General features: G+C 46.1%; 1 protein-coding gene across 5 annotated transcripts in view; it reads right to left on the bottom strand.

Annotated features, from left to right (window-relative positions):
* Positions 1 to 14,973, bottom strand: part of EXOC6B (exocyst complex component 6B) — a 442,104-nt gene that overhangs the window by 9,786 nt on the left and 417,345 nt on the right. The gene's annotated exons all lie outside the window — the stretch shown is intronic.

The following is a 14,973-nucleotide window of genomic DNA, read 5'->3' as shown; positions in this document are numbered from 1 at the left end:
CTTCTACTGGACCCAGGGCCGGCTTTAGGCTGATTCCCCCGATTCCCTGGAATTGGGCCCCGCGGGTAAGAGGGCCCCTCGCCTTAGGCTCACCCGCCGGTGGTCTGCTCCGGCAGCATTTCGGCGGCGGCGGGCGCTCCAGGGTCTTTGGCGGAATTTCGGCGGCGGGGGGTCCTTCAGTGCCGCGAAAGACACGGAGCCGAAGTCCCAGATCGCGGAATTGGACCCTGCAGGTCCTAAAGCCGGCCCTGACTGGACCAACTTCTGTTGGAGAAAGAGACAGCTCTCAAGCTCACACAGAGCTGCTCTTCAGGCTAGAGAGTCATTTTCACTCTCCTCTCTCTTTGGCCCAGTGAACATTTAAGTATTTATACAAAGTGGAACACCGTCAATAGGAAAACTGTATCCCCTGGGTTTCCCACATCCCAGGCAAGCGCCTCAATCAATGAAGGGACTGAAAGTTATCAAGGGGACATATGGGCATGTGCACACCCAGTTTGCTGACCCTCAAAAAATAACCACTCACCCCAGCAGAAACCATTGTCAAGTTTGCAAATAGTTTCAGTTGCATCAAAACTGCATTTTTCAGCGAATAAACAATTTGTCCAAAAAACCTCTGTAATAGAGTGCTGGAAGCGTTCCAAGAGCTTTACAAAGGTCTCCACTACTGTGGAGTGGAGGGGAGGTCGGTGCCCAGAAGTTCAGACATTCAAGCATAATGTGTCTACAAAACTGGACTGGTTTGCGCAGGTGCTTTCCAGCCATTCTGCTTCTGGGTGGAATGCCCTAGCAGTTCCAGGTGGAGGCCGGAAGGGAAGACAGATGGTTTCACAGATGTCTGAGAATCTTGGTTCTGAAGCACTGGACAAAGGTGCAGGGTGGTACATTCTTATTTGAACCATTTCACAAAGCCATAAAATCAACACATGCATGTGCCATGCACACACTTTCACTGTGCCAGGTGTTCCCTCTAAACCCTGATGGCTGCCCACTGTCAACAAAGACCCTGCTAACCTTGATCCTGGGTGAGGAAATAATCATGCTAATGGAATAGTTTTCTCAGGAGCCACTTTCAAACCTGGGATTCAAAGGAACACGTTCAAACTCTCCTCCCTGAACTCCAAAGACCAGTGACTAATCAAAGACATCTGGGATTTTTCACCCTCCCACCTCGGAGACGTATGCTGCATTGTTCAAATATTTGACATTCAAGTTCACCTACTTGACATTCAGTTCCACATCTTTCGCGGACATAATTTGATCGTCTTTTGCAGTCATACTTGACAACACTGTTTATCCTCTATGAATGTCAAGGCTTCTGGATGGCGTCTGGCTCCCGCCTCAGACACAAAGATGCTTAAGCTTCTCTTCCCCATGCTGCACTTTTAAACTTTGAGATCTTGGCTGCAGCGAGGGTGTTAATTAAGCGGAACTATGATCAGACGTGTCTTTTACACCCTAACTTCAATCAAAATGACAGTGCATCCAACAATATGCTTATGCACATTGGAAGGCCACATAACACAAGCTGGCTGAAGAAACGGCAACAAGCGTTTTTTCCAAATGAATTTGGTGTGATGAATTTAAAATATAGAAGAAAAATTCATTTTTGGATAAGCAGCTGCATTTCAGCGATCCTTCACGACTGACATTTCATGCCACACTTTGGGATCCTGAGAGACAAAAGCCTGTGTGCTGTATATGTGTAAAGGATTTTATTAAATTAACTGCCCTGATGAATGGAACTGTATGTCAGGGGGAAACCATGTTCCAGCAGGGGAAATTTACTCAAGATTTTTAAGACCAACCCCTACTTTCCCTTGTGTTGTCTTAGTTCACAGGACACTGAATTATCCTACTGCAGTGATTCTCAATCTTTTTTCATATTAGGACCCTCTTTTCCATACGAGGAGCCTTCCTTTCATTTAGCAGAGATCCAGAAAGGACTTTTTCCACAATATGGAAAGAGCAGGGTGCTCACGACCCCCAGGTTGAGAAACCTTCTCCTAGAGAAAGGCATTACCATTATCCTACTCATATGAAAGTTAAGGTGCTGGTTAAATAGGAAAATTATGGATGCATAATTTCTCCTTCCCCTTTTTACCTTTTATCCTTACTTTTTTTCTTGAGGAGAGATTGCAAACTTCACACCCACTCGCCTTCTTCCCCTGGTCTCAACACCCTTACAGCCACTGCATATCCCATGAGAAGAACAGCCCAGCTATTTTATCTAGCAGTTAACGTCCTGAAGTAAATCAGGACCATAGAGAGCCCATTGTGCCTGCGTCTCCATGGTTTTCCTCCGGGCTCTAGTGCTGTTTAACAACACAGCCCACCACACAAAAAAAGGGATTTGGCTCCATGAGGACCTCAAGGTACAAAACAAAAATGTGCAACAAGATTCTTTTTGACTATATAGGTCACAGCAAAGAAAACAGACTGTGGGGAACAATCCCGCGCTGGCGGGGAGAGGGATGGATTAGACGGGACCTTATAGGTCTTTTCCATCTCTCAATTCTATGCGCCATTGTACAGTGGGTCAGTTCCAGCTCATTGTGTTAACGGCAAACTGAAGTTCAACATCAACGGCAGGAGTTTTTCCAAACAGAAACATTGAAAAGCCTTAAAGAGACAAATGCTTCAATATGATTTCATGTTCTCGTTTCACACATTTGCAGAATAATGGGGTCAGAACCTTCTCTTCAGATTTGTTGAGTCTGCCAGGAAATCATATATATACTGGACCATAATATCTACTGTCCGCTCGGGACTCAGCAACACAGGAACGCACTACATTGCCAGGGCGTACACTGACACAAACACCGCAGCCTTGCTTCCCTACAAATTGGTGTCTCCAGACCCTCCACCCGGCCAGGCAGTGACATGCATGGAGTTGAACTAAAATCCCAAAGCAGAGGGAGAGAAATACAGAGAGGCACAGACGAGGCTTTCAAAGGAGATTTGAAGAAAGCTGGAGAGCGATGAGGCGGAAGGATACAGGGAGCTCTTCCAAATGGCATGTTCTGCAGTGGAGGCAGTGCTCATGCAAGAGAGTGTGAATGGAAAGAGACCAATACACAGATCCCGACCTTGGTGACAGTTGTGTAAATCCAAAATAACTCCACCGAAGTCACCAGAAGAGAACAGTACCTGGCCCGAGGTGCGTACGGTACACTACAGCAAGCGCATAGATAGGTGTTAAAATCAAGGGGGATATTTTTCATCTGGATGCTGTAATGCTGGGCAGACAGTGGAGCTGTCTGAGGGTGGAGGTGACGTGAGCATGAGCAGCAGTAATATTCGGCACACACTGGGCTTGGGAGAGCTTGCGCTTGGCTAGACGCTCAGAAAAGGGAGTTTCATAGGCACGGTGTGTTCTTTTAAACAGCACATTGGTTTGGAGACTCATTTTTAAATGTAGGGGAAGCAAGGAGGGGGAAAGGAATTGAACGGAAGTTGAAAAGGCAGAGTTGGGCTTCCAAGGCATGGCTGGTTGAAGCTGGAGCCTCCTGAAGGGAACACGTATTTAGTCTGGAAAGGAACACGTCTGGAACACGTAGTTAGTCTTCATCTTTTTCCAAGATGAAGTGCAGTATCTGCTTTCCCAGTGTCTTCCCGTGCCTGGGACCTGGATGAGGGCTGGTTGGCTAGGACCCAATCCTGGCAAGACCGAGGTGATGATGGCTAGCTGGGGGAAATGTCCTGAGGAGACAGGCGTGATACCTGCCCCTTGCTTTTTGTTAAGGTGTATGTGGATGGGTGTCATCCCAGAGTGTCCCCTGGTGGCCTGGGATGGCCCTGCAGGTACTTCGTCAGTTCCCTCTTGCGTTCTTTGCAATAACTGACTCTTAAGACCGGAATAAGAAGATTCCCCCTTGTGGGATCTTATTCATTCAGTCTGTTACTGGCTACAGACCCGTTGGCCCCACAGTTCCAGCTCTTTGCCCCCCTGGTTCAGGAGCCCTCCTTCTTGGGGGGTTTGCATGATAATCCAAGCAAAATCCCACTCCCTGCTCCACAGCGCCTTCCTGGGGCCTTGTAGCTTTCAACTCTTCCCAGGCTCTGTTCAGTCCCTCCTCCCATAGCCTCTCCTGGGCTCCACTCCCTGCTCTCCAGTGAGCAGCAACGCTCAGGGCTCGCTTCCTTCTCTGGCATCTTTCCTTCTCTCCCCTGCAACCCAGGCCTCTTCCTTATTTACCCCAGAGGCCTTACTGGGTCACATGATCCATTTTCCCCAGCGGGGGAGGCAAGTTAACCATGTCGCAGGTGGGGCTGAGAGCATCTCCTCTTAAAGGGCCAGCCACCCGGTGACTGTGAACAAGCCAAGAGTGCTATTTTCACCTAAGCCTGGTGAAGCGTTTCCTTTTCGGGGGCTGGACCTTGCCTCATCCGTGGGCATTTGTGCGGTGCTCTCTGCACGGGGCTGCAAAAGTGAAGATTGTTCTCATCTTCAGTTGCTACTGCTTACTTAGTGGCATGTTTTGCAGGGGGTGTACAACATGGCAGGTAGTTTGTACTAGCCACTATTTCAACTCAGAATGTAATTCAAGGTGCTGGAGTGGATTAGATCCTCCCGTCTGAGTCCTGGATACCTTACACACACACCCCCACTCTCCCCATACTGAGATCATCCCAGGAACTCATGCTAACAGCTGCCAGATTCAAACAGTGAGCATTTTCAGGGGAAGGTACCTACCTCCCACTGGGGTGAGAGGGTTTGAATTTGTTGACCTTCCAGACACTTCGCAAGGCCGATCTGCTTATGGCTTTTGCTGGAAGATTTAGCAGAGTAAATTCGGATGATATATCAGGGAGAGTTGTTTGGTTTTTTTAGTCCACTCTATTGTGTAATTTAGACATCTCCAGTTGCATGCATCGCTTAGGGACCATGACCAGCGGATTTTAAAAGAATATAATAAATAAAAAACATCTTCTATGCATGCAAATGCCATTGCTAAGTCTGGGTCTTCCCTCAGCGATCGAGACAGCCAAGAGCCAAAATGTGACAGTGATGGATAGTCCGTGTATTTTACAGCTGTTTACCCACATCCATCTCGGGAGATCGGCAGGCCTGTGGGTACAGAGACTTACACCTCTGGACTCTGGCTTCTTTATATGGCACAGTTTGAAGGCATCTGCCGTGTTTGTACAGAGGCACTGCTTTGCTGTAAAGTGGAGTGTTTTGTATTCCTTAGCAGATGAGGGAGGGAGGCCCTGAAGTAGGAAGTCTTATGGGTGAGCTGTCTCGAGACGATTTATCTGTCACATAAATGTAGTTTTATTGGTTTTACTGTTTAAACTTTTCACCTCTGCAGCTAAATCTGAAAGTTAAAGGGGGGAAGAAAGGTTTGTGCACAGACGTTCATGCAGCCCCGCTGCTCGCAGAGTTCAGTATGTGCCTTCTGGGGGAAATTCCAAAATAAAATATGCAAATACCATTAATTCTTTAAACCAAAGAGTCTACTTTTCAAGTCCATAAATCAAACTCGACAGCACACATGCTGGAAAAAAAAAAGGGGGGGGGGAGAAAGAGGAGTATTTCCCATTATGCTACTAAACTGCACTAACTGCACTCAGAACCGAGCAGACGTCTCCTGGGCTACGTGCAAGATGATCAGTGACTGCTCACCTGAGGCACATCGGCGACAGCACACCATGGAAGTAAAGAAGTACACACGCTCTCTCACTCTCTGGAGAGTTGCTATACTTGGAAGCAATTTAAATCCTCCTTGAAAGTTAGGGCCTGAAAAAGGATCAGGTCCTTTTTATACCCATAGGCAGCACAGCTGCAGCGGGAACTTGCTCGTTCTGTCTCGCTAGTGACTCTGACCTGCATGGATTCCACCCCACTCATACCAGCCTCGGGGCAAGGTACAACCTCTCCAGCCACACTAAAGAGGATGAAACTGGTTCTGATGGCCCAGAGAGAACTAGCCACATTGGAAAGAGAAAAGAAAAATGGGCCAAAGGGGCTGGGGATTTGAGATGTGGTGGAAAACCATGAGGTCTAAGGTGAAAACTGATCTGCACCATCTACAGACAGTCTTCTAGGGGATGTGCCCAGGGAGGGAGTTCCAGAGATGGGATCCCTGAGCCACGAAGGCCCTTCCCCCACTGGATGAAACTGAAAGTGAGATCTACCTCACCTCTGGGTTTGCTGCATGGCAGAATGGGCAATGAAATATAAATAAACAAACTGAAATCAGCCAGTGAACTTCAGCCACCCAAATCCCACTCAGACTCCTCCCTCAGATCCCAGTTTCCCTGGGACTTTTTGGAAATATATTTCTTGTCTGAACTGGCACAGTTTTGACAAACAGCACCCAAAGACAACACTACCTTGGATTCGCAACAAGGCTTTCAACTTTCCATAGCCTTCCGCCTCAGAATCTTATAGTGCTCTGTGAATGTGAGCAAATTCATATTTACCCCCCACCCCCAGAGGGACGTATTACTATTCCCATTTTACAGATGGGGAAACAAAGGGACACAAGTGAAAGTCCTGCTCCCCTTGACTAGCAGGCAGAACTCCACTGATTTTAACCTGAGTAGGAGCAGGCCCTAAGTGAGATGAGTACGGTCACACAGGAAATCTGCCTCAGGGACAGATTTCTTGACTCCTGACCACCATTTCCCCTTCTAAGGAGAGAGTTATGTAACAGGGCTGTGCATTTGCGTTCTGTAAAACCGGATTACACCTATTTATCTCAGTACTTGCCCGTCGCCATAGCACAGAGGTGCCAAAACCTGGCGGCCGCCTCATGGATTTTCAATTATCGGATGGTAGAAAAAGCACCCCTGAAGCTGACATCTCACTTTCTATCAGCTCCACAAGAGTCATCGTGAGCCTCTTAAAAGATTAAAAACAAACGTACAAAACTACAAATAAACTAATGCTAGAAACCGCTCTCGGCCCCACAGCGCAGAGATTATTTCTTTTCGGACTATGCAGCAAGACCAGTGAGACGACTGGGAAAGAAGCTCCTTTGCCAACACAGATGCAAATTTTAAATGCGTCAACCACTCCTGGGGAGAGGAAATGGATAATAAAGCAGGAAATAAACTTCCTCTTCAATAAAGTCCAAATTAGGAAAAATTCTAGTTTTCACACTCCTACTGCCCTTCCAGTCATTGTACAGTAGGAGATACAGGCTTAATCTCTATTAGGAGTCTGTTGATTTTCCATGGTGCTCAGGAATCGTATATTATAGCGAAGCCAGTCTGCGAGGCATCCCCAGAAACATTATTCCCTGACAAGCCTCTCTTAGAGGCGCACTAACCACTATTCAAACAAACACACACACACACACCATTAGCAAAAAATAGGCTGCAACGATAAAGATGAATAAGTCCGTTAACTGGCAAATCCTTTAACCTGTTTAAACGAATTTAAACACAATTATCCTGGATTTCTTCCATCAGGTTGAACTAAAGGAATTATAGTTAACTCGACGCATCTTCAAGCAAGAGACAGTCAGGTGCTTGGAAGAGTCAGACCTGGATCTAGGCGGTGCCAATAACAAGTCCCTGCAATCTTGCCTCAGGAGGAGGTTTTATTGATTGGTGGATTCAGTAAGCGAATGGATAAGCAAAAAGGAACAGCTGTGCTAGAAGGGTATGTTAGCCAAGGCTTTCCTGAATAGTATCAAGGTCTTCTACTTACCCGGCATGCCAGGGCTCAGATCAGCCTAACACCCTCCCACTATCATCTGATACACAAGTCTAACACTAATGCTTTGGTTCTTAAACCTAAAATAGGGTCATTTTCCCAGCCCTGCTCTTGGTCTTCAAGATAGAGGCTCGTAAACAACAGAAGTCTTCTCTCTACACTAGGGATCTACATCTGCAGTTTGAAATTGGACCCAGCTCTAAAAAGCTGCAGCATCTCTTCCTCCCCAACCCTTTCCATTCAGGTAACCTACCACACACGGCTTTGGCCAGAATGGACTGCCAGGTGTCTCCACTTTATTCTGTCTGCTCCCATCAAGGAGAATGAGCAGCCTTTTGCTTGCTGCCTTCTATGTACCAGTAGTTTTTTAGTCTTCATGCTGCCCAAAGACCTTCTTAAGTTAAATAGCCTTAAAACACTGAGCTTTTCTTCAAATTTCCCACCCTTGCTATCCCTTGCGCAGCTCCACTGGTGACAGCAACAGTGCGGGCTCTAGTACAAATAAAGAACTTGCCTTCTTACCACCGTGCCATCAAACCCCGCCCAAAGCAAGGTCAGGACCCTTTCAAACGGACCCTTAGAACCACCACGTAAGGCAGGGGTGGGCAAACTTTTTGGCCCGAGAGCCACATTGGGGATGCAAAACTGTATGGAGGGCTGGGTAGGGAAGGCTGTGCCTCCCCAAACAAGCCGGCCCCTGCCCCCTGCATGACCCTTCCCACTTCCCGCCCCCTGACTGCCCCCCTCAGAATCCCCGACCCATCCAGCCCCCCTAGGCTCCTTGTCCCCTAACCGCTCCCTCCCGGGACCCCCCACCCCTAATTGCTCCTGGGACCCTACCCCCTATCCAACCCCCCTGCTCCCAGTCCCCTGACTGCTCTGACCCCTATTCACACCCCCCGCCTCTTGACAGGCCCCCACGCCTATCCAACCGCCCCTATTCCCCGTCCCCTGACCCCATCCACACCCCCGCCTCCTGACAGGCCCTCCCAGGACTCCCACGCTTATCCAACCCATCCCCTGTCCCCCGTCCGCCCCCAAGAACCTCAGCCCCATCCAACCGCCCCCTGCTCCATGTCTGCCACACTGGACCCCCCGCCCCTTATCCAACCCCCCGGCCCCCTTACCATGCCGCTCAGAGCAGCATGTCTAGGAGCCGCACCGCCTGGCTGGAGCCAGCCACACTACTCGGCAGAAGTGCGCAACCCTGCCGCCCAGAGCGCTGCCCACGCGGCAGCATACCTACAGGGGAGGGGCCGGGCGGGATGGTCCCGCGGGCCGGATGTGGCCTGCGGGACGTAGTTTGCCCACCTCTGACGTAAGGCCTTGTCTACATTAAAAAGAGTTATCCTTGCTTGCCAATAGATGATAGCAACAAATACAGCTGAATCAGTGCTGACCATGGTTTTTGTCCTTGTCTATGCTTGCAGCTAAACTATGCTCCTTATCGGTTCCAGCTCCACCCGTTGTCAGCAATATAGAATTCTGTAACGTAGAAAAGCCCTAAGAGAGTCCAAGATCAGCAGCCACAGAGCAGCAAATTCAAATAATTGATTTTGGTGACGTTTCAATTATTCCTACTGGGAAAATAATATTTAGAGATAAAGAAAAACTCCTTTATTGCAGGAGTGACTGAGAGTTTGGACAAAGTTAGCACTAAGAAGAAAAGGCACCAGGAATCTGGTGTTAGTTCATTTACTTGTAAAAAAGAAAAGAGTGAAATTCTGGTTTCACTGAAGGCAAAGAGAGTTTTATCACTGACTTCAGTCCAGCCAGGATTCCACCCAAACTCTTTTATGAACCCTATTACCATAGTATGTGAGTGTCTCAAAATCTTCAGTGCATTTAACTTCACAACCCCCTGCGAGGTACGGAAGTTCTATTATCCCCATTTTACAAATGGAAAATCCAGGCACAGAGAGAAAGTAAACTGTACGTATGCTAGAAAGTCAGGATGCTAATTTAATCCTCTGAATTTTTCTGTCTTCTTTTAAGTTCTTTAAATGAAACAATTCTTGGAAGCAACAAGAGAAAAATCTGGAAGGGTTACGCGGAAGGGCCAGAATTTAATGGAGCAAAATTTGAGACTGACCACACCCTATTCTGTCCAGTCTGGATTATTTTTGGATTCATTATTGCCTGTTTATAAGATTCTGTATTTCTTAAATTGGGTTTCCAGTGGAAGGACTCCAGAAACATTTTCGTCTGCACATTGTATATAAAGGTTTTCTGTTTTTCCATCTGTAAATGTTCATAACTTATTGGGATGAATATCCCTGGATTTCCATTTACTTTGAAATTATAGTGAAATTACAGTGAGAGATCTTTTGTTTTCTTCAGAGGTTTATTACAAGATTCTTGTTAAAATCTTAGGTATGCTGCTATTCATATGGTTTATTGTGTGCTTTCGGTTGTAAATGACGTCTCTGTTTTTCTGAGAAGATAACAGTTGGTTTTTTTTGGTTAATAAATATTAATTTATTGATTTCTGGAGTCTTTAAAGCATGTCTGTGAAAAAGAAATGACATTCCAGTAGCCTGTGAGACTAAACTGAAGAACTGGAGGTGAGAACTATAACTCTGGTCAGAATTCAAGAAGTCTGATGGTAGAGCAATATGAGCTCATGGGCAGGAATTAATGTGTCAGATTCTGGTGATAATCTTGAAGATTTTTGGAAATTCCCTTAGGGATGGACCCTATGCCCCCTGAAGTCCATAGCAAAGCTCTCAGTGACTTTCATGGTGCAGGATCAAGACCTCAGTCACTAAGTAACGGGACTGGTGCCTGTAGGGAACGCTAAAGCAAATTCGAGGGAAATCTCAAGGTTCCAGACCCATTATAAAGCGACATCTAGAGCTGGTTGGAAAAGGGTGAAAATTTTTCATGAGAAACGTAATGAAAATTGGAATTTCGAAGTTAAAAAAATCCGAGTTAGCTCTAGTGACAACTGATTGGCTAGGGAATATTCTGAAAGGGCAATTAACAAGAGTTCACAGTGCTGGATTTATTAGTCAATTTGCACTCTGAGAAATGGTCACGCCCATCAACTTATTTATGTGGCACCATCTTTCCAGGTAAAGAAGATGGCAAAATTCCTGCCCTTAGGATTCTACAATCTAAATAAAACAAAGAGACAATATGGGGAATGGACAACAGAAAAGGAGATAAGAGACTGCTCATGGGGGAATGCTATTTAATAATACGGTGCACTTCTACAGCACCTTCTATCCAAGGGTCACTCTGTGCTTGGTAAATGTTAAATTTAGGTTCCCTACACCCCTGCAGAGTAGATAAATATTATCATCTCTGTTTTACACATGAGAGAATTGAGTCACACTAGAGTTTAGTGGCAGAATTGGGAAGAGAATCCAGTGCTCCTGACTCCCAGTACTATTGTAATTCCAACAACCTCCCCCACTACCCCTGTTCAGATGTTGCGCTGCGCTTCAAATTCCCCTTGCTTTTCTCTCCCAAAACAATTATGGTGAGAGAGGAAGTGTGTTGTGCCACGGTGCAGCTTAGCAGCAAAGTGCCCGAAGAAAGGAGTTTTAAGGAGGAATTTGCCAGGAAGCGGGGAGGGGACGAACAACAAGGAAAACATCTTTATGAGTTATTTTTCCTTCTCATTCTTTAAATTTTTTTCTCCAGACTTTAGGAGCCAAGGAGTTCTTAAAGTCTGTCACCGGCTTCTGCAGACTGGCACATGCCGTTGTCAGCCAGCCCTGAACTCTGCAAGAGAGTTCTCCATCTCAGCTGCTGGCTGCCTTTCCAGACCAATTTCTATGGAAACTGAGTTCACATCAGGGAAAAAAAGGTAAGGATTGGAAATACTGACCGCTCTTAAAACCAAAAACTCTCCTGTACCTTGTTTGCATCACCCAATCCCCATTTTTACAATAACAGACCTGAGAAGGGCACCAGCAGCTGGCAAGGAGAGAGCTCACCCTTGAATGTTTCAGCTGCTAATTACAGCCCTTTAATTTGGAAGAAAAAAAGTTTAAAATTCATTTTTTAAAGTAATTACAAAAAAAAATATGCCCTTATATACCAAAAAGATTTTCAGAAGGGCAATAGAATGGTCAGAGGACAGGAAATGGGATCTGTAGTCTTTGATCTCTGGTGCAGGTCAGTAGCGACCAAAATTTAACAAAACAAATACTACTCTTTAGCACTTCTATATAGTGTCTCCATCTAAGCATCCCCCAGGTGGGTTACGAGCAATGAAAGCCCCACAGCAAATCCTCTGAGGTAGGTTTTACTATTCCCGCAGTACCGATTGGGAAAGTGAGACACACAGAGGATACATGACTTGCCCATAGCCATGCATCAAGTCATTGGCAGAGCTCAAAACCGAAGTACTGATTCCAGATCCCAGGCTCTCTCTAGATCCATACAAAGCTACTCTCTGGTCTTGTTTGTTTATTTGCACTATTAGAAACTTGGACATGGTCCTTTTTTGTAAAAAAACAAAACAAAACACTTTTACAAATACAGGCAGAGATGACCTGTACCTGCAGATAGTGGGGAAGGGGGAAAGAGTGAGGGCAGCAGCTTAAGCAGATGTTATTGAGCATGCTCACTTAGTGACCAAGCAGCAAATCTGGGTGGCATTTAAACCTGCAAAGAATCTTAGAATATTAGGGTTGGAAGAGTCCATCTAGTCCAACCCCCTGCTCAAAGCAGGACCAACACCAACTAAATCATCCCAGCCAGAGCTTTGTCAAGCCAGGCATTATAAACCTCTAAGGATGGAGATTCCACCACCTGCTTAGGTAACCCATTTCAGTGCTTCACCACCCTCCTAGTGAAATAGTGTTTCCTAATATCCAACCTAGACCTCCCCGACTGCAACTTGAGACCATTGCTCCTTGTTCTGTCATCTGCCACCACTGAGAACATCCAAGCTTCATCCTCTTTGGAACCACCCTTCAGGTAATTGAAGGCTGCTATCAGAGGCTCACTCTTCTCTTCTGCAGACTAAATAACCCCAGTTCCCTCAGCCGCTCCTCGTAAGTCATGTGCCCCAGCCCCCTAATCATTTTCATTGCCCTCCGCTGGACTCGCTCTAATTTGTCCACATCCCTTCTGTAGTGGGGGGACCAAAACTGGACGCAATACTCCAGATGTGGTCTCACCAGTGCCGAATAGAGGGGAATAATCACTTCCCTCGATCTGCTGGCAATGCTCCTACTAATGCAGCCCAATATGCCGTTGGCCTTCTTGGCAACAAGGGCACACTGCTGACTCATATCCAGCTTTTCATCCACTGTAATCCCCCTGCATGCCCCCTCCCACACGTCGCCTCAATATAGGCAACTTTTCTGAGCAAAAATAGGCTCCTTATGACAACTAGAGACCACTTACTGCACAACCACTTACACATACATTTATCTACACGTTCACACAATTTATTTACTAACAACATTCCAGATGACTCAAAATGCAGAAGCTCTTTCTCCTTCATTCTACTAGTCAAGTTATGTTGCTCACAAAGCAGCAATCCTACAACAATCTAGCGCGTGCCACCCAGCCCTCACAGGTAACCCTAAAATAAAAAGAAACGGGAAAAAATGGCTTTAAGTATCCAGTTTCTAGTGGAGGATATGCTGGATGAATCTATAGGGCCTGGATACTCGTAGCAAGCATGGTTTTGGTTTAGAGGCTGATAAAAACGATTTTATCATGTTGTGACATTTCAGCAGTAAATCTAAGATACAGGCCTATATAGCAGTCAAGTTTTGTATACACATTGTTGGAGATGGGCTGAGCTTCTTGGAAGACTTTAATGTCCCCCATTAAAATTTCAACATCTACTGGACAAGTGCAGCCATGATGTAGTGCCTAGATACTTAGGCAAACGGGATTCTGGAATGCCTAAGGGACAAATCCCACCACCCTTATTCACACGGCATAATATCGTACTCTGGTGAATGGTCCCATTGGTTTAAATGGGATTATTCAATGGGGAAGGTACTATTCGATGTAAGGGTGAGGTAATCTGGACCATCCAGCAGGTATGATCCTCCTTTCTCATGCATGGGAAACTCATGACTTGATGCACATACTTGAATAAAACCCAAAAGATGCTGCTTAGCAATTTTCTATCCAGGAGCACAGTAACTGGTGGGTGACAGCAACTGCAGGATACCAGACTGTGCTTCCAGTTCATCATGCCACAATTATTTTTCTTGTTGTTAGAACTATGCCAAGTTCATTGCAAGTAGCATTTTTCTTTTGTTTACATATTAAAGGGAAAAAATAGGTAACCTCTCGCTAACCCCAGCCCGTCTGTGAGAAGCTGCTGCTGCCTTCACCTCTGAATGAACTTTCAGATTATTTTAGACAAGATTCACCTTGCATTGAACTTGTACACTGCTTTGAAGCACACAGTCACGTAGCATTGATTAAACATTACAGTGCAACGTGGCTATAAATTTAACGAGCATTTATTGGTACATTTCTGTTTCATTCTTGGAGAGAGAGAAATTGACCAACGTGAAGTGGTTTCACAAAGGGGAAATTTGTGGAATCAGTCCTTTCATGGTCATAGGTTGTAGAATAAACCAGTAGAGGTGCAAAGAAAAGGCGCAGCATATTACAAGGCTAAAACCTTTGCAAAGCAAACAGACTGAGGTGAAACCAACAATTTCAGAGGAAATAAGGTGCAGGCCCAGACGCGGGCCCCTCCACTCCCTTCATGACACTGCCTATGCAAAGAGCAGAGAAAGCTGGCTACTTGTCCCGGGGAACACAAAGAGCCATTTTAGGGGTTTCCTACACACCACCGCCAGCAGCCCTCAACACAGGGAGTGTGTCATGGGTGTGGCTGAAATGTTGCTGTCCAGGCTGTACCTTTTCTGCGGATAAACAGAGGAGTTTGCTCTCAAGGGCCATCACGCCAGCCCATTTCGTCACCACTAAACTCGCAGGAAGATCATATCCTATGTGAGTAGGAGAGAAGTTCTAAGCTAACCAAGCCAAGTAGAATCACCCAACAGCCCCCAACAAAGCTATGGAAACATTTTGACTGGAGCACTGTATTTTAAAAAATATCAGGCGAGGTGGTTTAGGGAAAAACAGCCAACTGGTGCCAACCCCATGACTGATGGCAAAGAAAAATGGAATAGAATTACATTATAAAAGCAGCCATGACCATTGAGAAGTACCTAGCACGATGTTTCTGCTCCCTAACTAGTGTTTGTCTTGTCCTCACTCACATACGCACCCAGCCCAGCTGTGGCCTTTCACTGCATTTCCTGACCTAAGCTCTGATCACCCCGATAAAACGGCTGAATCTGAACATG

This window comes from Chrysemys picta, chromosome 5 (assembly GCF_011386835.1).
Source record: "Chrysemys picta bellii isolate R12L10 chromosome 5, ASM1138683v2, whole genome shotgun sequence".
NCBI lineage: Eukaryota > Metazoa > Chordata > Testudines > Emydidae > Chrysemys > Chrysemys picta.
Note: the sequence above shows the minus strand (reverse complement) of the source record. Positions and strands in the feature narration are given on the sequence as shown.